The 26,678-nt window shown below is 43.6% G+C and overlaps 1 protein-coding gene across 2 annotated transcripts in view; it reads left to right on the top strand.

Annotated features, from left to right (window-relative positions):
* PHF10 (PHD finger protein 10) overlaps positions 1 to 26,678 on the top strand; it is a 550,201-nt gene that overhangs the window by 299,495 nt on the left and 224,028 nt on the right. The window lies entirely within an intron of this gene.

Below are 26,678 nucleotides of genomic sequence, written 5' to 3'. Positions count from 1 at the left end.
GGGCAATAACACTTGTTTTGCTATTCTGTGTTCCCCTAAGTCTCCCGATAAAATTTTTACCTCACTTGCATGGGTAGGCCTAGCGCCCGCGACAGGAAACACAAAATGGACACATCACATTTTCAGAAAGAAAACAGAGTTGTTTTTTTACAAAGTGCCTAGTTGTGGATTTTGGCCTCTAGCTCAGCCGGCACCTGGGGAAACCTAGCAAACCTGTGCATTTTTTAAAACTAGATTCCTAGGGGAATCCAAGATGGGGAAACTTGTGGGGCTGTGAACAGGTTCTGTTACCCAGAATCCTTTGCAAACCTCAGTGTGGCCGAAAAACACTTTTTCCTCTCATTTCGGTTACAGAAAGTTCTGTAATCTGAGAGGAGCCACAAATATGATAAAAATGGTACCTCACTTGTGTGTGTAGGCCTAGCGCCCGCGACAGGAAATGCCCAAAAACACAACGTGGACACATCACATTTTCAGAAAGAAAACAGAGCTGTTTTTTACAAAGTGCCTAGCTGTGGATTTTGGCCTCTAGCTCAGCCGGCACCTGGGGAAACCTAGCAAACCTGTGCATTTTTGAAAACTAGACACTTAGGGAAATCCAAGATGGGGTGACTTGTGGGGCTCTGATCAGGTTCTGTGACCCAGAATCCTTTGCAAACCTCAAAATTTGCCCCAAAAAATACTTTTTCCTCTCATTTCGGTGACAGAAAGTTCTGGAATCTGCGAGGAAGCACAATTTTCCTTCCACCCAGCGTTCCCCTAAGTCTCCCGAGAAAAATTATACCTCACTTGTGTGGGTGGCAGCAGGTGCCTGCAACAGAAAAATGGCAACAACCTTTAGAGATTGAAGGGATAGCACAGCGAGTTGATAAGCACATATTTTTCTTTTATACATCTTTTAGGCTGACTCTGCTTTGGGGACCCACGCAAATGAGGTAGCATTTTACTTGGGAAACTGAGGGGAACGCTGGGTGGTAGGACATTTGTGCCGCAGCGGTGATCCTACAAAGAAAAGTGAGGAAAATATGATTTAAGCAAATTTTGAGGTTTGCTGAGGAGTCTGGGTAAGAAAATGATGGAGGATTCAGGCAAGCTACACCTCCTTGGACTCCTTAGGGTGTCTATTTTTAAAACATGTCTGTGTTTGGTAGATTTCCCTAGATGAAGGCTGCACCCAGGATCAAAAACATAGGTGCCCCCCAAAACATAGGTAGTTTTGCAATAGATCATTTTGGTGTGTCCACATACTTATGTGATGTTCCAAACACTACAATTGTGAAAAGAAACACACTTAGGTTATGTTAAAAAAGACCCCTCACCCGCCAACCAAATTGGTGGCATGCTTCGTCATCGGGGTCCCACTCGAGACACCTAGCGTGCCACAGGTGTGCTGCGATGCTTGATTACAGCAGAGCAGGTTTTGACATTTTTACAACATATACTGGTTGGATTTGGCACAAGGGTGAGTGATGGTTCAGTGGATCAAATTTTATTAACAAGAGATGTCACAAAAATGAAATGCACTGTTAATAACTGAAAGGCCAAAAAACTGAACTAATGACTCACAGCTCGTGAGCTGTAAAGCCACGGCAAGGCACCAACTGCTTTACAATCCATACACACACCTTTCATACATGACATGCACAAGACCATTTACGCCGCCAGCCGCGGGCCCAGCACATTACACCATTCGCATCAACAGACAGCGCCACTCAAGAGCCCATCACTTACATACGCCCACATGCCTGATACAGCAATCACACCAGCTGATGGGAGTGTGTGGACTGGCGTTTCGCTGGCAGTGTGTGGCAGTAGCCAGCAGCAAGTCAATATGTACACCGTCAGCTAAGCGCCACTCCACACACAATGGCATCACTTTTTTTTGTTTTAAAAACAAAGAAACCACTAACTAATTAGAAATAATGACAAAACTACAAACACAAAAGTAAGTACTAACTCTAAGTACATGACAGAAATGCCAACCATGAAATTGAACAGATGAAAATATAAAACAGGCAGTTTACACTCATGGTAGTTCCCAGTAATTCTTCTGGTTGTGGTAATTCTTGAAACAACCACCCACACACAGCCCAGGCTTTGAAGGACAACCTGGGCAATACATTAGTCTCCTTCCGGATACCTCTTCGAGCACAAACTCTACATTTCTTAGCTGGAAAGTCTTTTTTGGGCGTGGGAGGAATGTGCTCAGCAAAGTGGTGATCCTTCAATCTAGCCACATCCTCCACCACTGCTTCTCTAGGAACTCTTGCCTGTTCCACCACAATAAGGCTCTCGATCACTGACTCCTGAAATTTCACAAATGTCATCTTTGACTCTGGAGACCTTTCCTTAAACACAATAAAAGCATTAAAAGTTGCCAAGTGAAAGAGGTGAATTGCTAACTTCTTATACCAAACGTAAGACCTACGAATAGCAGTATAATGTTTCAACCTCTGATCAACTCCTTCTACACCTCCCCTGTGCTTATTATAATCTAAAATGCACACAGGTTTGCGCACTTCAGCAACCTGGCCCCAAACAGTCACGGGGGAAGTACTCTCATCATGGATGGTACTTAACATGTAGACATCCCTCTTGTCTGAACATTTCGAAGCTAGCAGCTCATCATTCCGCAAGGCACTGCACTGTCCCCTCTCAAGTTTTTTTACAGACAGGCTCCCTTGGATATCCTTTCCGGTTACAACGAATTGTGCCACAAGCAACAGTGTCCACTCTAAACAACTCCTTGAATAACTGCACTCCAGTGTAGAAGTTATCTACATAAAAATGGTGACCTTTGTTGAACAGTCGTCTACCAAGTTCCTACACAATTTTCTCAGTAACTCCAAAAGTGGGAGGACAACCAGGGTGGGGGTCAATACTGGAATCCCTACCAATGTAGACACGGAAACTATACACATATCCTGTACTACTTTCAGACAGCATATACAATTCAATTCCATATAGTGCCCTCTTGCTAGGAATGTACTGCCTAAAAACCAAACGACCCTTAAAGAGGACCAAAGACTCGTCCACAGCTATTTATTTGCCTGGAACATAGACCTCTGAAAAAAAGTCTAATCTTAAAAAGACGCTCAGAATCAGGGTGATCTCATGGTAAGGCTAATGCATTGTCAACAAAATGCAGCATCCTAAGAAGAAGCAAATACTGATTACGACTCATGGTTGCAGGAAATATAGCTGTTGCCATCAAGGGACTAGTAGACCAATAAGAAGCCAGAGACGGCTTCCTTATCAACCCCATCAAAAGAGTCAAACCCAAAAACCTTTTCATCTCCTCCAAATTTGTGGGAATCCACTGGGTAGCTCTAGAGTCTAGCAGCGTTGTCCCTCAAATACTGCTCTGCATACAAATTAGTCTGCTCAACAGTCCCTTCCAAAAACACATCATCCACAAATAACTTAAAGAAATTGACAGGCAAAAAGTTCTCCTTATTGACGCTACACCCTGGGAGACCAGTAAAGGCGGGCAACTCTGGCTTCTCCATGTTTGGGGCAACCCAGAGTTCATGTCTCTTAACGGAAACCTTTCAGCCCCAGGTTGCTGTACTAATGGCACATCAGTGTCCTCCTCCAAAACAGGCCCTTCATCTGCACTGAGAGTGGCTTCCTCATTAGAAGATTCCTCTCCGACAGAAACTTCACTGCCAGAATCTCACTTCCTCCTCTGCCTCAGATGCAGAGGCCGTCTCATAATCATGATCAGACAATGACTCAAAAAGCATACCAACCACCTGCTGAGTGGTCATCCTGCAGCTAGCCATGATCCTTCCTACGAAAAGAACTGGACAAATGCATCACCAACAACCAGCACTTTGTAAGATAAGTAATAAAGTGTAACTTTAGCAGTAAGAGTTATAAACTCAAAAACTATACCGCTCACTTGCCTGAAAAAGCTTGACTCACTAGCAACTACTCTTCACAGACACAGCAGTCAAAGTAATAACCCACTAAAATGCAAATTGGAAATAAGACAACACAAATATCATTGTGGACAAATCTAAGGGCAATTGCACACACAATCCTACATTTACTACACCACCTACAAACATGTCATTCATGCATGGCAACAATACTCCTTTGGAGTAAATTGCTTTTACTTACCTAAAACATGCAACTATGCAAACCGCAGGTCAACCACGCAAAAACCGCAAAGAGCCACAGCAAAGAAAGCAAAAGCTTTGAACTAGAACAAAAAGGAGATTTCTTTTTTTTATCACAAATGCAAATACTTCACCAGTTGACAAACACCCCACCATCAAGCATTTAGAAATTGGTGCCTAAGTGGATTATGCCCCCCACAGTGGCAGATGGGCCTACTAAAAAATAGGCCTATCTGCCCCTAGGGGGCAGAAAATACCTTTAGTAGTGTGTCCCCATGGGGAGCGACCCTTGCCCAAGGGGCCACCCCCCAAACAAAAAAAAACACACACACACTATCCCTGGTGCCTAAGTGGCTTCTTCCCGCCCTTAGGGGCAATGGGCCTAAAAAAAAAAGCCGATCTGCCCCCCCCCCCCAACATAAATAAACATAGAAACAAACATCCCTGGTGTTCTAGTGGTTTCTGCCTCCCTTGGGGGCAGATCAGCCTAAAAAAAAATAGGCCGATGGGGGCAGAAATGGCCGACAGTTCTATGCCCCCTTGTGGGGGCGCCTCTTGCCCAAGGGGACGCCCCCCCAAATAAATAAACCTATATAACAAAACCTCTGGCGTTCTAGTGGATTCTGCCCCCCTTAGGGGCAGATCAGCCTAAAAATAATAGGCCGATCTGCCCCCAAGGGGGGCAGAAATGGCCATAGTACACATGCCCCCCCCCCCATTCACTAACACACACACACTATCCCTGGGGGCAGATGGGCCTAGAAAAAAATAGGCCCAAATGGCCAACAGTTCAATGCCCCCCCCACATAAATAAACATATATACAAAAATCCCTGGTGTTCTAGTGGTTTCTGCCCCCCTTAGGGGCAGATCAGCCTAAAAATATTAGACCCCAAGGGGGGCAGAAATGGCCAAACATGTCCCCCCAAATGGGAGCGACCATTGCCCAAGGGGGCGCTCCCTGACACAAAAAACATTCCAAATAAACAAATAGAAAAAATCCCTGTTGTCTAGTGGGCATTCCTGCTGCCCGATCGCAATGCGATCGGACAGCAGGAATGCTCAAAGAGACACCGGGTGAAAGGAAAACCCTTTCCTTTCCCCCGGTGCCTCTTTGATTGAAACCACCCACCCTCTCCTGTTTCACCTAGGTCGCACTGGAAGCAAATGGCTTCCAGTGCGACCGGCACCCTGTAATGATAGCACACAATCACGCACTGACATCATTGGGGGGTGCAGGGGTGGAAGGGCTTCCTGCACAGAGTGAGCGGAGCGCACAGTGCCGAGGACGTAATGGTTACGTCCTCGGCACAGGAGCTCTGTGCCGGTGGACGTAACCATTACATCCCGGCACAGAACGGGTTAAAAAAGGACTTTACTCCCCACTTGGTGTTCCATCCCTTCACCCATTTTACAAATATGGCTAATGCCATAGACATTCCTGAGAATGCAGACAAGCATTAACATTACACCTAGTAGCGCATGGGATTACAGAAGAGGGCGGGGACGTCACTTTCCTAGTAGAAGCTAATGAAGCTTACCAAACAAATATTTTACTCTTGGGTCACCTTTCCGGAGGACGACAGCAGAACAGTTACATTTCACACATATACAATTGCTAATGTACCACAGTGGTGCCAAGCATACCAGTATCATTAAATACCCCCCACGTATCAGGAGCATCAGAACTGGTTTGAAGGCCAACCACATGTAATACAACATGTGAGATTAGGTCCTTTAAGTAATGACGGACCTACGTGGTCTATGTTTGCCACATACACACCTCACCCTGGTATACAATATTTGCAAGCAGCAGACCTGCTAAATTTATATAATGAAATAGTAACATTATATAGACGGCTTGATCAGTTCGTAATGCAGACTTTGAACCCAACACCAGTGCATCCAGCACTTGCTGGATACCAATTGGCTACTGGGATTATTCCACAAACAGTGCACACTATTATGGGTAAAGTACCCACAGAACGGGAGAAAATACCTCACTGGATAGCCCAGAAAACAAATCAGCTGGGAGCTATGTTTCCCCATACACGACCACAGGAGAAACATAGAATTCTCACAATGTGCTTGCCCTTTGGTATGGTTCCCTCTGTGGATGACTGTGCAACATGGGGTACAGTCTTCCCTGCAAGATATACTACCACGCATGGTACCCCAACACTTGCCAATTTACCGGAAGTGTTAAAACAAATACAGAATGAGCATAGGGCAGCACCTGCCCTAGATTTGGGGATTAAATTAATGCATAATTTTGACACGGTATCCTCGATAATACTCAGTACCATTTAAGAGGAAGCTGTAGCACTGGCTATACACCAGCGTCTCTGAGAAAATCCACATTTGGAAAAAGAGAGACAGCTATCAAAAATTATTTCTGAAACCTATACTAGTATAGGACTGGATAGTCTGGGAGCCAAGCCAAAGAAGTGGGAACTACAGAGTACCGCCCCTAAGGAAGGTACGAAGCAAACACAAGAGGGTTTGAAAAAGTGCTGGGAGAAGCCAAGACAATTTAAAGACGGACAAAAGCAGAGAGCAGACTCTTCGCATCCGGAGAACTCTGAAAGGAGATATACTCTCAGAAATAGGGAGAATATAAAAACTCCTGATAGATATACTGATTCACGTCCCTCTCGTTCCTTTCAGAGCGCTCTGGATAGGCGTATCGAGAGAGGAGGCCTTCCTGACCGACTTCCTGAATACGTGAAACAAAAGAAAGATTCCATACAGTCTACAGTCAAAAAAAGAAGAGACGACATCGCAACAAAAGCCACAGTTTAAAAAAAAAAAAGGTGGCAGCGCTATCAGTAATAAATTCCAATACACTTCAGAACATTGCTGAAGAACAAGACGTGAACAGTGACACTGCTAGACAGCGCGGCAGAGGTCACGATATGTCGCCAGGGTCTGAAAGATCATCTGTATGTGACAGCAACAAGCGATTTTATTGCAATTGAAACAGTGGACGGGCGCGTACTTCCACCTGATAGACTTCATGATCTGAAGATCCAAATTGAGGGAGACGTAGTACGCACCATCGTTGTGATCTTTTGTGACTATCTTAATTGTGACATCCTATTGGCTGAAAGAGATTGGCCGCCCGAACACGTCCGTAAGCTCCCACATGGGGAAAATTAAATTTTGCTTTCTTTCTCTAATCTTGTTCCAGAGGCGTAAAAGGAAGCTTACGCTGTCAGATGGGCTCTAGCGCAGGCACCAGCATTATATTGCAATGATGTAGTTGGGACAGGGATTCTCCGTGTCATGTAATACCTATCACTTCTACACCCCAGCCTCAGACACAATATCCAGTTAAACATGAGGCTAAAGCTGCAGTGAGGGAGATCCTCACTCAGCTAGAATATCAGGGGGTAGTTGAGCCCTGTGCTTCTGCAATGAATAATCCTATAGAATAGTCTTAGATTACAGACATTTAAACAGCCATACACGTACATATGCTATACAAAATTCACATAGCACAGCACTGATAAACAATATAGTGCGCAAAAAATATAAAACAACGTTGGATATGTCTAATGGGTTCTTCTGCCAGATTTTAGCGGAAGAAAGCCGGGACCTGAGTGCATTCTCATTTGGCTCACAAAAACGCTTTTGCAGTTTACCCCAGGGCTATTCTCACGCCGAGTAACATCAATATTACATGATATTGATCCTGAGGCATTATCCTATGTGGACGACATTTAGCTCACAGACGAGAGAAGGGTCGATCATATAATTTTGGGGTTCGCAGAAGTCGGTTATAAATTCAACTTTAAGAAAAGTAGGATTGCATTTCTCAGTGGTGTTATTCCTGGGATACTAGCTTTCGAACGAGGGAAACAGCCTGGCTCCGCATTTTCTGGAAAAGCATGCACAACTGCACCCACCAAACACTCTAAAAAAAACTACAGTCTTTACTTGGTTTCTTCAATTTTGGCAGAACGTACATTCCTGACTATGCATAATTATAAAGCCACTATACAACTTAATACGTCCAGATTATTCTAGCAGACACTGGACAGTTGCACACACACGCATCCTTAGGGAGTTGCAACAGGACATGCTGGAAGTTAAACACTTACACATACGTGACAATTAAACAAATTTGGTCATCAGAATAATTGCTGGTGCCATTGGGTTTACTTATGTCACCTTTAATGAGGATGACACAGTGCCCATAGCATATAAATCACATTTATACTCAAATGCAGAGCAATGCTTTGCACCCATAGAAAAAAATTCTAAGCTGCAGTTCAGATGGATGTCATAAAAGAGAAGCTTGCCCAAGGGAAACGTATCATTGTTGTTACTCCAGTGCCAGCATCAGAGGCCGTCACCAAAGCGAGCATTCCTAACGCTAAAGCATTACATCCACGTTGGATTCAGTGGGCGACTTCTCTGACTGTTGCTGATTATTTTTTTTGATCTGACACTCCAGACACAAGAATTTCTCCAGTAGGAACAGGAGTGCACTGCTCCTCTACATCTTTTGCCTTTAGACAACTATCATACTGTCATTTATACTGATGGTTCAGCTCAACCAGCTGTAGGTACTAAACATCAATACTCAGCCGCTTGCGCAGCCGTGAGTGCAGTGATGAAGGATGGAGTCTTCCATCCTCATAATACCTACACGCAGACCCTAGGGGACTGCGCTGCTCAATTAGCCAAACTCAAAGCCCTTATTTTAGTGCCAGAAAAAACAGAGGCAGGAAAATTGGCTTTGATAGTCTGTGATTCATATTACTGTGTTCATTCTTACAATGATTATCTTAATCGTTGGCAACTGAACAGGTGTAGAGATTCTAAAGGGAACACCATAAAACACAAGACATTGTGGGGGAGAGTGGCTGATGTTAAGGATAAGCTGCTTGTGCGTCCATGTAGTACATACATTGGGCCACCAACGTGTAGGAGTACACATTATCTGCAATACTTTGGCTGACGAAGCAGCCAAATCCGCAGTAGCTATAGCTTCTATGGCTGCAGTGACTTATTCCCATACAAGATTGGATAATGAAATTCTGACTGCCATGAAAGCTTCGGCTAAAGGCAAGTCTCTCCCGAAAGGATACCTCACAAAATATTCTTATCACATCAGTGCACAGAATGTTACTTATGCAACACTTCCTGGAGTTGGAGATGGAGCAATCCCCAACGAAGACCAGAGAATAGATCTAGTAAAAGTAGCGCATGAGGGTGTCGCTTCTGCTCATGCTGGTATTTCGGCCACAGTAACACTCTTACAGAAAAGATTCTGGTGGCCAGGTCTATACAAACAGACAAAACGATACGTTCTTTGTTGTGAAATTTGCCAGCAAATAAAGGGCTCCAATATCAAATGCCCACCACAGACATCCCTCGTAGTGTCCAGCAGGCCATTACAATGTGTGTACCTGGACCATTGTGGTCCACTCTAAACTGATGGTGCATACAAATACATCCTAGTCGCTGTAGATTCTTGTTCTAGATTCCTTTGGGTATGTCCGCAGCGGTCGGCTGACACTCGGACAGTTATAAAAGATTTGCTGATCTTTATCGTTACATATGCGGTTGCAGCATTCCATTCGGACCAGGGCCCTGCATTTGCCTCTAGGGTATTCAGGGACACCATGGGGACGATGGGTGTTGAACTCCATTACTCCTCGCCATACCATCCCGAGGGAAATTCGGTGGTGGAGAGGCGGAACGGTGATCTAAAGCAGTCCTTAACAGCTAGTGTATTAGGTTCTGGCCGCAGCTGGCTTCATCACCTATATGGGGTCCAGAGAGCGCTGAATAATCTGCCAAGATGGTCCTTGGGGGGAAGAACTCCCTATGAGGTTCTCTTTGGGATACCTATGTATATCCCAGATTTTGATGGTTCTGGAATGGTGGCAGCAGAAACACCTTTTGACATCTCACTGTCTTACAGGAGCCTCAGCAATTTCGAGATGATAAATCATCCACCAGTGCTGCCACCTTGGAATAAGGGATATACCAACAACTTCCACTGGCTGGATTCCTAAAGTTGGGATCTGGTTCATGAAAAGATTGCTGTGAAGAAGGAATTTGGTCCATCCTAAAGATTACCGGTCTCAGTCCTGGGAATACAAGGTACCAGAACTGTTATCTTGCCACCGTTGCCTGGTTCCTGAGGAAACAGATTTGTTTTGATTGACAACGTCAAACTACACCATGTGGCCGATCCTGCACAGCAGACCCAGAGGTCCCTTGGGTAGTTCCCGATCCCCTCTCGCTACCCAACAGGACATACCTCTTCAGAATAGAGCGACCAACACTACAGTGGACTATGCAACAATGCCCAACAATGCTATAAGTTCCTCCTCGACCATGGGGAGTGCGGAAAATGAGCTCTTGCTGGTTTCTGTTACCACTTCAATGACGACACCTGTTCAAGAGTTGGCCGTCTTATACACTAATACAACACAGACTGATGGCACTATCTACTGTGAGCCTCCACGTGAAGTGGACCCATCTACAAGTACTGCACTTGCTCCCATCTTTGCAGAGACTGGCTCTGGTTACTTCATCAACATTGATGACTTTTCTTCAGACCCATCCACTCCAGTGATTTAACATGTTTCAAAGACATGCAAGCTATATCTATGGCTCAAACGAATTACTTAATATACCCCTGGAACTATTTAAGGTTCTGTCTGACATTTTCTACCTTATTTCTATGGATTGGTTTCGGGACTGTTTTCTTCTTGCTTATAAATGGTCATTACATTCCTGAACTCGCCCCTGTTGCGACAGTGGATGAAGTCTTAACTCCATATCACTCCTTACACAAGGTCCGCAGAGACTTGTCCCCGGTGAACATTTCAGCTGTACCCATTTCTGATTGGATTGTGTGGGACAAAGTTCCATTTGAAATATACAGGCCAAGTGAGGTCATTCAAATTCCATATGTATTTAAAATATCTATGACAGATGTTATTACACCCAGTGTTGTATCTGATGATTGGGACGTCCAGACAGTTGATTCTATGTTAACTGAAATGAAGGACTATTCAGGATTTGAAAGTGATGATGGATATGTAAATACAATGAATTACGGGGAAATGTTCTGCTACAATAATTGGGGACATTACTACCTGCACCATGCAACTAGACAAAGACCGGTACTTAATTACACACTGTGGGAACATTGTTCAACACCACCAGTGGGGAGCCCAAAAAGTTATTTAGAGAAATTCTCTTATTTTTCTGGGCATGACGCAAGAAATTCTGAGTCATATTTTTTCAAACTGACTCCTTCAAAAATTAGGAAAATTTTGCTAACCGATACAAAACTGATATATTCAGATTCCTTTGTTTCCCATCTTTGAAGGTTACGATCACTGGAAGCACACTATTGATTTAAAAAGTGTATGGGGAACACTAGATTGGCAAATACAGGGTAGGGAATCCTTGTTCAGAGCATGTCTAATTCCTCTACAAATGATTTTTTTTAAATGACACTGTTCAACAGACGTCCTGCCAAGGTCTAGCAAAAATAAATGAAATGAACACACCCAGTATCCACACACCGGCTAAGTTTAATAATTGGCAATTCTTCCTGAATAACACCGCAGAAGAGCTAGATGCAAAGATTCAGGCTGGTACCTATAATTCTTCACTTTCCAGTACCGGCGGGTGGTTACTTTGGCCAATAGATACCAATGGATGCCAGGCGTGTTTTTTAAATTCCTCCTGGGGTTTAAAGATTAGCCGGCCGGATCCTCGCTTTATCTCAGGTCAACACACGGGGATAGTTACTACATATAGTGTGGGTAAACTGTGTCAACAATGGGTACAGTGTAACACGATAGCCGCAGTTAAACACCTTAACACACTTTCTGAAGATATAGAGTTGCAGGACCTCTTGTTAGGTCCTTGGAAACAGTGCTCTAAAAGATTCATCTATGCTATGTATAATGAGATAAGGAAACTTTCTCAGATAGAAGCTGCTGCACTTTTTCGGCAAATAGATAAGGATAATTTAGAAAAGGCTTTGGCAGTTGTCGATAACGGCATGAACACCCTGTCCAACAGAATTTATTCACTAACAAACAAAGTATCATCTTCAATAGATATCATTCAGACAGACATGTCCCATTTATACCATGGACAAAGTCAGCTGCGTTCTATTATGCAGCTTGGTTGGACGTTACAAATATTGAAAAATGTCCGTATTCCATGGAGGTACATTAACGGTAGTGAATTGTTCACTGCTTTTAATTTATCCAGGAAACAACAGACAATGGCTAAAAGAGAAGCGACTTTCGCCATGCTTCATATACAGAGGTTAGAAAATTTGCCTTTTACGATAGCAGAGAGTCCTTCGACTGGCTCCTACATGGCATTATTAATCTGCCCATATCCACCTTTTGTTTTTCAAAATGCCTGAAACATCTTGCCGTAGCTATATAAAGGAAGAGTGGAGGTTGACTTTTGATTAGAAATGTCTGAACGCTGAAACAGAGGTCTTTCTTAGCGGAAGCGAATGTAAGACTACTGTTAGTTATTCAATGATCTGCAAGCAGGTGTCCGTTCACGGCCATTGCACGGTGGGGGTCGCAAACTTGGCCTGTTTCCTGAAGGATACTCCCGTCTCTTTGATTCAACCAGTATTTCATGTACTTTCCAATGGCAGTTATGTGGTGCTGAGTGATCAAAGCTGTTGCGGTATGTGACAGGGAATTGCCTACACAATTTCGGTCTCTAAGGTCGTTACTTGTTTGGGACATGTTTTATTCGCCCCCACCCGAGAGATAAAGGTATCAGAAATGTGGCCTCGCATTGATACTGTTAATGTAAATTATGACAAGCTGAGCAGACTAAAGGCGCTACTGTTTCAAAAACAGGTCGCGTTGACATCCGCTAGAGAGACGTATGCTCTCCAGATTGCGAGATCATCAGCTGAGATACAATCCCTATTAAATATCAACTTCTCCAAGCACTTTGGTGAGCTAGTATCCAGAATTTAACGCCTTGAGCACTAATGGGATTGTCCATTTCTTCAAGGCTGTTGGGTCTGGATTTGTCAGTCTTACAGACTATCTTCGGAGTCATCCCGTCGGCCATCCATTCACTATTTTCAAGTGTGTTTGGTGGCTTTCCTGTAATTGTGCCATTAATTGGCGGAATACTGCTGCTATTTTTTCTGATTTGCAGTGGTGATTTCTTTACACATACACGTAGCGATGGAGCAGCTGCCACCAGCACAACTGTGCCGTGAACGCATGGTTCAGATCTTCGTGCAGCCTGTCTTTCACTGCGTATGGTGCTTCTCTGAACTTTGCCAACAGTGTGTCTTGCCGTCATGCCAGGGCATCCTGTGAACCAAGAACTTCTGATGTCCCTGATGAGGGTTCATACACGGTCGTGCCCCATGAGACTAAGGCTGAGCCGCGAGGCCACTTATGAACACTCTGTGTTGACTGAGTTGGCTCTTCATTCTACGGATAATGGCACTAATGCAGGTGGACCTGCACAAGAGACTACTGCACACTTTTGCTCTGTGAATCCATCTGCCCATGTGATTGATCTTACATCTGACGATTTGGCCTCATTTTTTGATTACTTTTTAGTCTGTGACTTCGGAGCTACTCTTTAAGATCATGACTAAAGTTCCACAAAGTAATCATTGTATTTTTTTTTTTTTACCAAACTAAAGTTCAATGTATGCTTCTATTATTCTTACTTTGGCCTGCTGTGCTTGTCATGGTCGACATTAAGTATCTTTGTATGTTTTTAAACTATTATTTTTAACTATGTTTTTTTACTTTGTTTTTATGCTTTGCTTTTAGTCCAGAGCATTTTTTTAGCTTTTTGGGTTCTATCACCTTCGGTGGCGTCCAGTAGTGGCGTCAATATTGTTACGGCAATGGGGAGGGTATAGTGAGTCCTAGTTTGTTTTAATGGGATAACAGGAGTTAGCTTAGCCTTTGGCTTGCAGACTCGTGCCCCCGTCACCCAGTGACTTTTAACCTACTTAGCTTGCTGTGTCTTAGCCTGTTTATTTCATGAATTCTTCTAAGATGGCTGCTGTGTTTATACTTAGGCTATTTGTTTAAGTTTATGTTATCAGTGCCACCGCGCTAAGGCGTCAAATCAAGCGACAAATGATGAACAAACTGTAGGTATATTAATTACCGTCCCAAGCATGCTGTGTTATCTATTGTTTGGGAACAACCTACGTCAGGGGTCCAAGCAGATCTGTATAAATACGTCACACTTTAGACAGATAATAAGAGGGAATCCGACCAGATACCATTGCTGCTATCGATGCTGCACGTCACCTTGACGCTGACCCGGACTTCGTGTTCCTCCAGAGTCTGAGCATGGGACTTCATTCCAAGTTAACAAGGGTTGGGGGCTCCTTCCAGGAACATGGCATTGGCAGATTGTTTAACATACCCAGCTCTCCTCTAGGTAGAAGGTTAGGCCTATTATGCTAGGGTACTAAGACATATTATACACTCTGTCTTTCCATGTTACTGCAAGATGGTGGGGTCTTCATAATCATGACTCTTGTCTTTACAATTCTATCTCTTGCACTGTTAATTATCCTAATTATTGTAGCCCATGTGTTTTACTGCAGATTGTATTGAATAAAAACTATTGAAACATTACTGCATCTTCGTTATTGTGTGTGTTTTGTTGAGACATGATGTATCTGTGAGAAAGGGGTAATCTCCGTTTAACCACGATATTCCCTGAGATGTCATACTCTTGAGTCCATGCGTAAGGCTGCCACAAATCACCTTCAACAGTTTGGGTTCTTGGTGAGGTACTGCTAGTGAGCCGGAAGGGTTGGGACTATAGTTGCAACTTGTTGTAGGATAGGCATAGTCACCTACAAACATAAGTACTGTCATCCTCAAACCAGCAGTCTTGCATAGAGCAAGAGTCCAACTACGACACTGCCAGGGACACAGTGTCCAGACAAGCACTCTCAGCAGAGGGGCTTCAGTGAGGAATGATGGACGGAGGCAGTGAGGGGAGGGCAGCTCAAGCAGCGAAGCAGAAGAGGGTTTGGACGGGCAAGCAACACTGGGAAATCCTCTGACTTTTAAGCCAGAGACCGAAAAGTAATGAGGCACTCTCGAAAACAGCGTCTGACATTTGACATCAGCAAAAGTGACGAAATAAGAACTAGATTTACAGGTCTGTTTACAGAAACAGCGCTCAGAACGAGTGAAACCCCGAGCACTTGTGTGAAGTGCTGAAAATCAAATGAAAAAGTAGTTCCTTAAACAGTTTCTAAAATAGCAGCAGTGGATGGATAATAGTAATCTTCCAGTTAAAAGAAACATGTTTAAATCGACCTGCTGATGATAGGGATAAGGAAACTACTGTAGTCATCAGCCCATCACAGGAAAATCAAACTTAACTAGAGCCAGACATAATCTGTCACAATGGATTTGCGCTACTCGAGGCACTTGAACAGGTTTGCAATGTGGACAAACCAGAGGAACATAATGATATCCCAGCCACAGCAGACAAGAAGACAAGTTCCTACTTCCTTTAGATCAGGCACATGTCGGAATGATCAAATACATACACTGCAACTGCTCAGAGGTGACGTTAACCAGCCAAAAGGGATGGTTTTGGTTATATCTAAGGAACGTGATGATTTTTTTTTTTTTAAATGGAGGGCAGAAGAAATTGATGAAAACTCTGGGAGAGGGGTTTTCGAGCCCCAGCTGAGAAGCCAAAGGAAAAAATGGTTTACAAATGCTAGCTTGCAGACACGACACAATGCCGAAAGAGGGAAGTGGGTGGAAAGCTAGCCGAGATGAAGCCCTTAAGGCTAAAAAAAAACAAAAAAAACACTGAACAGTTTTTAGACTGTCAAATAGCCTGCTAATGCAGCTTATCCTCTCCTATGAGAAAACACTGCAATGGTGTTAGACAAGTAGAGCCTACCTTAAATAGTTCCAAGAGAAATTTCGATAGCTGTGGCCTAACAAAGGATTGGACTGGCTACCGATTAACAATGGGAACTGTACATGAACATGGTCACAATATTGCTGTTGTGCACCAGGGAGTATAGTAACTCCCTAAAAAAACAGTTACATACATGATTAGACACACTTGCCATTGCTACTCGTTAATTTGTGCTGAACTCTACCTGTCAAGCGTCACTCATCACATCACCCTGTGATTACATCGTATTGAAAATGCTTAATAATGAGTTAGCTGAGGGCGTAGTGGACCTTGGCTTACAGACCACTCCCAGCAATGGCACAGAAATCCAATTTAAACTAAAGCCATCATATACACAACAATTTATCTGTAAATCTTAATAGAGCTCCGTTTTTTATGTTAACGATGGGGATGTCCAGACTCCACCCCATCTTACATACAAACAAACAGGAGCGAGTGAAATTGACTGACAGAGTTGAGCGTCTGCTGTCACAGTGTGGGACAGATAAAGGGCCCCATTACGAGTGTGACGGTCAGACCGCCACACTCCAGGTGGTCCGACTGCCCAATTACAACCCTGGCAGGCATCCCTGCCCAGGGACCCCCATCCCCACCGGGAACATGGTTCCTAACGGAATGACGACGGTCAGAGTTGTACCAGGGTGGAGCTGAACTCAGCGCTGCCTGGCTGATTACCACTCCCCTCCCTGCCAGCCTTTCCATGGTGGGTCACTGACATAGAAAGGCTGGCAGTGAGGGTGTGCTGGGGAAGCACTATTGGAATGCGCACTTTCTGCTATATGCAACCTTAGATTCCCCCGTACCAGGTAATCACCTACTGTACAAACTATAGAGGCTTATTTAGAATAGGCAACTATAAGCTTTCCACTCCTTCTTGCTCTAGATTTTAATGTGACATTTGAGCCACTAAGTGTAACAAGCACCCTGACGAACATGATATCAAAATTGATTTCCGAATTTATGAATATAGGCCTGTATGCAAGACATGTCTGTTATCTATAGAAGCGACAGTGACCCTAATTAATTTGTCCTCTCTTTGCGAGAAACTTCAATCAAAGCCCTTGCAGCGCCTGTTAATATCTGACTCCTCAACATTTAAAACTATTAATAGAAGATGTGTCAAATGGCCCTTAATTGCGATCTAGCCGGACATTCTTTCAAAATTATACACTGTGGTGGTTAATGCTCTTGAGCCTTATGAAGATTCATTAGACAGTGAGATCCAGATAATGAATATCCATCATATCCAGTTTGAATCCCTGGGGGAGTTCTTCTATAAGGAAAGGAAGACCCTGATAAGAATTAAACAAGCATTTGAAATGCAACAGGTCTTGCATTTCCACCAGTTAGAGCTATTAGCAGTGTAAACTAACCGGACTTTTCTTGCTACTAAATTGTCATTAAAAGTATAACAGCTTCACATAAGCGAGCCGATTCAAATCACCACGGCCGCCATGAGTGTGAAGGAGACACACAAAAGGAAAAAGAAATCTGCTTGCAGTCAAATGTATCGGCAAAAGTGCAATTATCCATGTAACAGGGTTGATGTCAAAAGGCGGTAAGAAAACCACCCCAAGGAGGGACAAATGTAAAGCATTTTCCAATTATAACAAAGGATTTTTGAAGGGCAAGCCCATGAACGAGCAATAGTGATGGGCGTGAGGTGGGTGTGGTTAAAAGCCCAAATAGATGATAACACCTCGGAAAAGCAGCGTTTGCGCTGCTGTACTTAACCTAAAAAGCAGCCTGGTATGGCAAAATTTGCAGACAACCAAAATCTGATCTACTAAAAGCAGTCAAAAGCTGTGATAGGATAGCCATAAAAGAGAGCAGAAATAACTACAAGCCGGTCCAGGAAGCAAATAAAAGGAGGGAAGAATCAATATGGAGAGAATTGCTAGCTGCTTAGAGAAACAATGACAGCAGGATACTTGCCGCATATTAAATCAATGAGAATTAGGAACGAAGACCATTACTTAAATCCTCAAACGTGACAAACATTTTTCAGATCTCTATTCAATACATGGAAGGGTGTCAAAAACGTAGAAGAATGTGTAGCACGCAACAAAAGTGTCTGCACTCTTGTATTCAGTTCATATTAGATAAAACAGCAAACGCCATTGATACAAGTGCTACATCCTCGGAACAGCATAAGATGCCCAAGAATCTGATGAAATCATCCAAATCTACAAAACAGGGAAAAGGTATAACAATGGGAACAGCAGGTCAATCATTCTAATTGATAATAAGCAGAAGATATATTGTAGACAAATACCGGCCAAGGTTCATGATTGGCTCCATGAACCCCTGAGTTTATCCCACCTCCAGGATGAGTTCAGAGAAAAGACAAGCCCCGTAGTTCATGTCTTTCGGTTTGTACTATTCCTATGGAAGACTGTCCATCTGAAACACTATAATCTCTGTGGTGTTACTGGATCTAAAGACAGCCTTTGACTTAGTCTCCAAACTAACTTGTGTTTTGAAAGATATGAACTTGCCCCCCAATTTGCTTGATGTAATATTTCACTTTAATAGCGTTAACTACCCCCGAGTTGGATGGTGAAGGAAAGGAGAGCTAACAGACCAGAAAAAGACAGGGAGGAGGGTATGTCAGGGCAGAGTCCTTAACCCAACCCCCTTCATTCTGTATAGAAATAGGTGATTAAGTCCTTAAATTATTGTGATAACGATTCTCCAAAGTTACTTGACCAAAAAATACCCACTCTTCTCTTTGCAGATGATACTATTCTACTATCGAAAGCTTGATGGAACTCCAAATTCTGCTTGACAAAATCTCTACTTCTTGTCAGCATTGTGGAACGGTAATTTAGTTCAGCTAAGACTAAAGATTTAGGGTTCAGTCCACCTAGGTCATTCCTGGGTAAAGTGACTTTGGGGGAAATCAGACTGGAGAGAATGAGTGACAGACATTTTAGGGTTCAGATTGGTCAGTGTATCATCTTGGGCCCACAGATTGCAAAGAGCCATATGAATCGCAGGCACAGAGCCTGTGCAGTTCGGAAATCACAAACTATCTTATCAACCGGTATCACCTGCAGTAGAAATATATCAAGCAAAATGACTGGTGCTGCATCGTACGGCTCAGAGATGTGGGTAACTGTAATATTGCAGCCTAGCTCATGCTGAAAACAACTATTTGAGAGTACTACTGAGCATGCCATTAAATACATGTTATGGCTCTCTTGCGCTTGGTTCTTGGGCTAAAGAACGTAGCCCATGTCACTTACGACCACCAACTATGTTTTGTGAGACTTTGACTAAACAATGAATTGTAGCCATTTTGGAAATCATGTACTGAGTTGAAAGCAATGGCTTACGAGTTTAAACGACCTTGGTTCAGCTATGTAAAATGTTGGTTTTATCAATTAAATGTTTAGAAGATCTGGGCCACACCAGTATCTGTCTTTCCCAAAAGCCTCGTTACCATTGGTAAAAGCACAATATTGGGAGTTTGTATTTGATATGTGGCTCAGAGTCAAGCAAAATGTCTTGATGGTAAAAATGTGCTGTTGCTTTAACTTATTTTAAATTTAGGATTGTTTTTTTACCAATCAATAGTTTCTGCAACAGATGTAGAGCTTTGCCTGAAGAATCTTACATTTGTCCAACTTGCATGGCTGTGGTCGAAACAGAGGCCCATCTGCTGTGTTTTTTGTAGAACTACTTAAGAATGTCAGGAGGAAATGCCTAGTTCCAATCTGTCAGAGCATGGCTATAAAACAATATGAAATTGCTTTAAAAACGGACCACAATGGACTAATAACTTTTGCTTTGTCAAACTTTTCACAGTCTACCGGGCACGTAAGATATAGCCTACGTGGATAACTATAAGGCGACTATGATGTTTATTTTTCTTGCATGTGTTTGTGTGTGTATATGGTGCCTCCGTGTTACGCGCCAATGGAACGAGGACGCGAGGGGATATATATGTATTTATATGCGTCTTCGTTCCATTGGTGCGTAACACGCGGTTTTATTCCAGATACATCTGGAGTCCCATAAAACATCTCCAAACTGTTCATTTCTAAGTGAAAAGGTGCACAAATTAAAAGAACATTTCGTGGCCATACATATTATTTATATATATTTGTGTATATATGGCCCCTGTGGGGAATTGGCTGCAGGACCTACCCGCAGACATGTAATAATAAGATGCTACTTTGCATAAAAAATATAGGCATTCACTGAAAATAGAGTAGAAATATATGTAAGTAAGGTAGTAAGATTTTAACCTATGTAAAAAAAAAAACTTATTTTACTTAAAGAATCACAGATTAATGTATAGTTATACATACGTATAACTTCAATTTAACATTTGCGTTTTTAGGGTACAGTGGAGCTATATGTATGTATAACTCCACTTTAATCTTTGCTTTTTTCAGTGAATATAACTACATAATACTATAAAAGTTCAGTGTTGCACCAGTTATGAAGTAGCACAGTTTCATTACTTGCATGCAACTAAATAGAAGAAAGTGATGTTAATTCCAAACATAATTGGTGCTATCCCTTAGCAGCCAATATTGGTGATAGCTATCAACCTTGTATTGTTTTGTGTTTTAGCATTTATATATTTCTTCATACCCCATTGTGGGGGTCAGAAGTACTTTTCTAGTTAGTAGCGTGCTACATTTTGGGAGACAATATAGTTAGCAGAATTGTATCTGCTATTGGTGTTCCCTATGTGGATAGCACTTTGGTGTTGTATGAGTAACCAAAGACCTGCTCTTACATTAGTTTGCAGTGTCTAGCAGTGTGTTGGCGGACATATGAGGAATGTGAGCACAAAAGATATTTGTAATTAGCTGACTGCTATAATTTACTCTGCTGGCCCTGTGCTATGCTCCATGGTTCCTATTAAGCTAGAGGCAGGAATTTACTTAGACTAAATGTGTTAAACGTAGTCCAGTTAAGGAGCAGTGGGGCCAAAATATATATATATATAATCACAGCACCAGCCTAGCTAGAGGTGCAGCAGGGTGCTATGTGCATGTACACCAAAAGAAAAAGATAATCAGAGAAGGGAAAGTAATCCACATGGCAATGGTCAGACAAGGTAGCTATGCCATCAGAAGAGCAAAATAACGGCAGATGGGCAAGTATGGAAGTTGATGACTCGAGCAGCATTTGGACACCTTTTTTTAAAGGGATACTGCCTACTATTGTGCAAATGCACTTCACGAGCAAAGATAGAAGTGGAGGAGCAATCAAACTTGGTAACCTGAGCAAAAAATCTAAACAGTATTTTAAAGGCCCACTTTCAGCCTACTCCCACTAGGCTGAATGAAGTGAACATTTTGAGCAAAGGGGTTGTGCCTGAAGACACTCTCAGCCACATCATTTGGGCGAGTCCTAGTCACATTGTGAAGCAAACCCGAGCCAGGCCCTCTGACTACATATGGTAGGGTGAGATAAGAAATGTTTGTTAGGTTTCTGCCCTGACAGCAGCAAGGGCGAATCTGCCCAGCCAGTTTTACCCTTCTGACCTCACCCTTGCAGGTGAGTCCAGTATTTTTCTTAGGTCCCAGAGTCCTTTGCCCTTTCTAGTTTATATGAGGAGGCATCCTTCTGCATTTCTAGCATTTCCTGCAGACAACTTCCACTTTTAATATTAGCAGTAAATCACACTTAAGGGTGAACAAGAAAAAACATGGTGAAAGGAAACTTGCCCTGCTTTCATTGTTTTGGCTAAGAGAGCAGCATCCCATAGATTTGGTAGTTCCCATTTTGTATTAGCCTACCCCAAATCGTCCCTAATCTGTGAGCTATTAATTGTGTTTGACCAATGACTTTGTGTTTCACCACTGCGCATATTAGTTGCTTAATGTTCACCAGTAGCACATTGTATGTTTTATTCAGTTTAGCTGCCTATTGGCTTTGACATGGCATTAGCCATTACTTTCTGTATTCAGTTTAGCCGCCTATTGGCTTTGACATTGCATTAGCCATTACATTCTGTATTCTGCCTATTGGCTTTGACATGCTGTATTCATTTAGCTGTCTATTGGCTTTGACATGATATTATACATTACATTTTGTATTCAGCTCAGCTGCCTATTGGCTTTGACATGACATTAGACATTACATTTTGTATTCAGCTCAGCTGCCTATTGGCTTTGACATGATATTAGACATTACATTTGATATTTAGGTTAGCTGCCTATTGGCTTTGACATGGCATTAGACATTACATTTGATATTTAGGTTAGCTGCCTATTGCCTTTAACGTGGAGTTAGACATTGCAGTTGAGAATCCAAGCTGTATTTTTCCAAGCTATGTTTTTCCACAAGATGAACCAAGCTGTTTTCTTCACACCAGACTAGACCTGATAAGTGAGAGTACATTTGGTGTTTTCCTTTCTGCTCAGGCTTGGGAAGAGGAGAAGTCTAGGAGATCTGGCCAGTCTCCAAAGGCTTGCGTAGTTTTCCCGAGTCTGGGAGGAGGGGGCACGCTTTTGTAAGGATGACTCTGGGCTTCAGAGATTTATATTCAAATCTGCTTGACTTCAGGCTGGAACTAGGCGCCAGTTGCCAGTCTCCCGTTTGGGTAGATAATCTCTTTCTCGCAGTTGACCGGAGTCATCAACTTGCAGACCCCAGAAAGATGAAGCTGAGTTAGGCCCTGCCGCCTTGCTCAAACGGTGATGCATTTTGATTTATATGCTTTGCATCGAATATATAATCTGCTGTGTACATTGCAACTGAGAAGTACTGTGATATATTTTGTTTTCATTGCTGCGACTACTTTTACTCATGTGAACGTGTGCTTGAAGTCTATTAATTCGTCTCTCAAGAACTTGTGGGTGGGGAAGAATTAACAACACTAAAGGTCTTCTTTGAACTCAGAAGTGCATTCCAGAGAGGTTCTGTAAGCTCTGATACGAGATAAGTAGGAAGGCAGAACAGTAGGTCTAGTGCCCGCGACAGGAAACGCAACATGAACATATCACATTTTCACATTGAAATCAGACGTGTTTTTTGGAAAGTGCCTAGCTTTGGATTTTGGCCTCTAGCTCAGCCGGCTCTTAGGGAAACCTACTAAACCTATGCATTTTTTAAAACTGGACACCTAGGGGAATCTAGGATGTACTGAGTTGTGGCGCTCTCACCAGGTTCTGTTATCGAAAATCCTTTGCAAGCCTCAACATTTGGCAAAAACACTTTCCCCTCATATTTCGGTGCTGCAAAGTTCTGGAATCTGAGAGGAGCCCTAAACTTCCTTCCACCCAGTATTCCTGCATGTCTCCCGATACAAATTGTACTTCACTTGTGTGGGTAGGCCTCATGCCCGCAACAGGAAATGCCCCAAAACTCAACATGGACACATCACATTTTCCCAAAGAAAACTGACCTGTTTTTTTGCAAAGTGCCTAGCTAAGGATTTTGGCCTCTAGCTCAGCCATCACCTAGCGAAACCTACCAAACCTATGGATTTTTGAAAACTAGACACCTAGGGGAACCTAGGATGGGGTAACTTGTGGTGCTCTCACCAGGTTCTCTTACCCAGAATCCTTTGCAAACCTCTCAATTTGGCAAACAAAACACTTTTTCCTCACATTTCGGTGATAGAAAGTTCGGGGATCTGGGAGGAGCCAACAATTCCTTCCACCCAGTACTACCAAGGCTCCCGCTAAAAAATTGTACCTCGCTTGTGTGGGTAGGCTTAGTGCCTGCGACAGGAACTGCCCCAAAACACTACCTGGACACACCAAAATTATCAATTACAAAACTACCTGTTTTTGCAGGGGGGGCACCTGCATTTTTGGTCCTTGGCTCAGCAACCATTTAGGGAAACCTACCAAACCCAGACATTTCTGAAAACTAGATACCCGAGGGAGTCCAGGGAGGTGTGACTTGTGTGGATTCCCCAGTGTTTTCTTATCCATAATCTTCAGCAAACCTCAAATTAGCTAAAAAAATAATTTTTCCCCACATTTCTGTGTGGGATCTCCGCACCAGCACAAATTTCCTACCACCCAATGTTCCCCTCAGTCTCCCTATAAAAATGATACCTCACTTGTGTAGGTGGGCCAAGTGCCTGTGACAGGGAAATACCAAAAACATGTAAAAATGGAGGGGAACCAAAGCGACACAAAAGGGCAGTTTGGTTAAAAAACGTTTTTAGGCTGACAAGTGGGGCAGATTTTCTATCGGTATAGATGCGACAATGCTGAGTGGTAGGAATTCCTGAGGATTCCGGTAGGTTCCATCACAAAAATGTGTGATTTCAAACCAAGTTAAAGGTTTGCAGGGCACTGTGGGTAAGAAAATGGTGCGGGTGCATGTGAAGCACACCACCCTGGACTCAACCATATGTTTCGTTTTCAGACGTGTCTAGGTCTTGTAGATTTTTCTAGATGGCAGCATCCTAAAGCCCAAAAAGTGCAGCCCTCACCAATCCAAGTGGGACGATTTTGAGAGTTAGCCTAGCTCTTAAGGCCCAAATGTAAAACCAAAACTCAAAATAATCAAATGTCCTCTTGCTTGCCATTGGGATAAGATCTTTTAGTGTGCGGGGGAGAGCTGAAAGACTGTTACCTCCTTCAGTTGGTGTCAGGCCATAACCATGCACATACTGGTTGGTAGCCACCACCCCACTATTTATTTATTTCTAAATTCACTGGCATCTAGTTATCTAGTTGGATTTCTACCCCCCCCCCCCAACTCCCCTGTCCCCCATCCCGGGGCAGAAATGGCCTAAAATAAATTTGGCCCCCAGGGGAGCGACCCTTGCCTAAGGGGTTGCTCCCCTTGCGTGAAATCGGTGCAGAAAAAATCCCTGGTGTCTAGTGCTTTCTGCCCTCCTTGGGGGAAGATTGGCCTAAGAAAAATAGGCAGATTTGCCCCCAAGGTGGGCAGAAATGGCCTAAAATAAATTCGTACCTCCAGGGGAGTGACCCTTGCCCAAGGGGTCTCTCCCCTTTATTGTTTACATTAAAAAAAACTTCCTGGTGTCTAGTGGGCATTTCTGCAGCACGATCGCTTTGAAATCGTGCTTCAGAAATGCTCGGAGAGACATGAAAGGAAAGGAAAAGCCTTTCCTTTTCTTTCATGCCTCTCCGATCTTCCCCACCCCCAATCGGTAGAGAAATTAAAGCATTTCTCTTCTGATCGGGGGCGACTTCTGATGAGGTCAGTGCGTGATTGCACACTGATGTCATCAGACGTCTTGTGGGGTCAGGGGGGGGGGAAGGGGAAGCGATTCCCCTTCCGTCCCTGCCCAGCGGAGGGAGGTGGGAGGCCCACGGGGGAGCGCTAGTGCTCCTGCCAGGTGCAGGATGAGCTGGTTACATCCTCTGCACACGTCAAAGGTGGCCGAGGACGTAACCAGCTCGTCCCTGGCACCCAAGGGGTTAAATTCCAAATTTAGGATTTATGAATGCTGGCACTAGACAGCAAAATGTGTTGGTTCTGCTAGCTACCCAACTCATGTCTGCCGTGGATGAATGTAACCTGTGCCCACCTAGTTTCCCTTCGGAACATTTTGGGAAAAATCAAACAACCACTACTACTTCAAGATAGTTTGCAGTGTCTTGGGCGACTCGTCCTGATTCCAAAGCAGTTTAATCCATCGTGCTGACCTTTACCATAACTGACATATCACTTGGAACCTACTTTAATCACATTTGGAAGTGGACTTGCATCAACCCTAAAACAACAAGTGATGGACGTAATGCTGAACATTGTCAAACACTCACCCCCAGTCATAGATCTGGGTTTAATCCATCGTTCTTTTGCTCACCATGCCACCCCAGTCTTGACCCTGTTCCTCATGGGAACAGTCCAGACCGAACTGCCAAGCCAGGTCCTCACTGGACCGGAAACAAGCATCCTGGGACCGGTTTCGGGGTTTCACCCCTCATCAGCCAGGCTAGCTTGAATCCAGTGGCATGGGAAGCACGGGACCCACGTCTGGGCATACCCTTCCCACTTAGGGCGACAAAGCAAAAACAACAAGTGATGGACGGAATGCTGAACATTGTCAAACACTCACCCCCAGTCATAGATCTGGATTTAATCCATTGTTCTTTTGCTCACCATGCCACCCCAGTTTGGACCCAGCCATATGCAAATCAGTCTTGACCCTGTTCCTCATGGGAACAGTCCAGACCGAACTGCCAAGCCAGGTCCTCACTGGACCGGAAACAAGCATCCTGGGACCGGTTTCGGGGTTTCACCCCTCATCAGCCAGGCTAGCTTGAATCCAGTGGCAAGGGAAGCACAGGACCCACGTCTGGGCATACCCTTCCCACTTAGGGCGACAAAGCAAAAACAACAAGTGATGGTCTATCCTTCCTGGTTTCTGGATACTTGATCCCATCGTGCTGACTCTTGACATTATAGAGATATCACCTAGAACCTACTTCTGTTCGCTGTAGAAGCGAAGCGGCAAACCATGCCAACTTTGGAAAAATCTAATTACGCCCTACTAATTCAAGGCTGGACACATAGGGCCTGATTACAACTTTGGCGGAGGGGGTTAATCCGTCCCAAATGTGACGGATATCCCGCCCGAGTAGTACTAGTCCATTATAACCTATGGAACTCGTAATATGGTGGGCAGGATATCACT

The sequence above is a fragment of the Pleurodeles waltl genome, chromosome 5, assembly GCF_031143425.1.
Source record: "Pleurodeles waltl isolate 20211129_DDA chromosome 5, aPleWal1.hap1.20221129, whole genome shotgun sequence".
Taxonomy (NCBI): domain Eukaryota; kingdom Metazoa; phylum Chordata; class Amphibia; order Caudata; family Salamandridae; genus Pleurodeles; species Pleurodeles waltl.
This window is presented reverse-complemented; position numbering and strand designations above follow the sequence as displayed.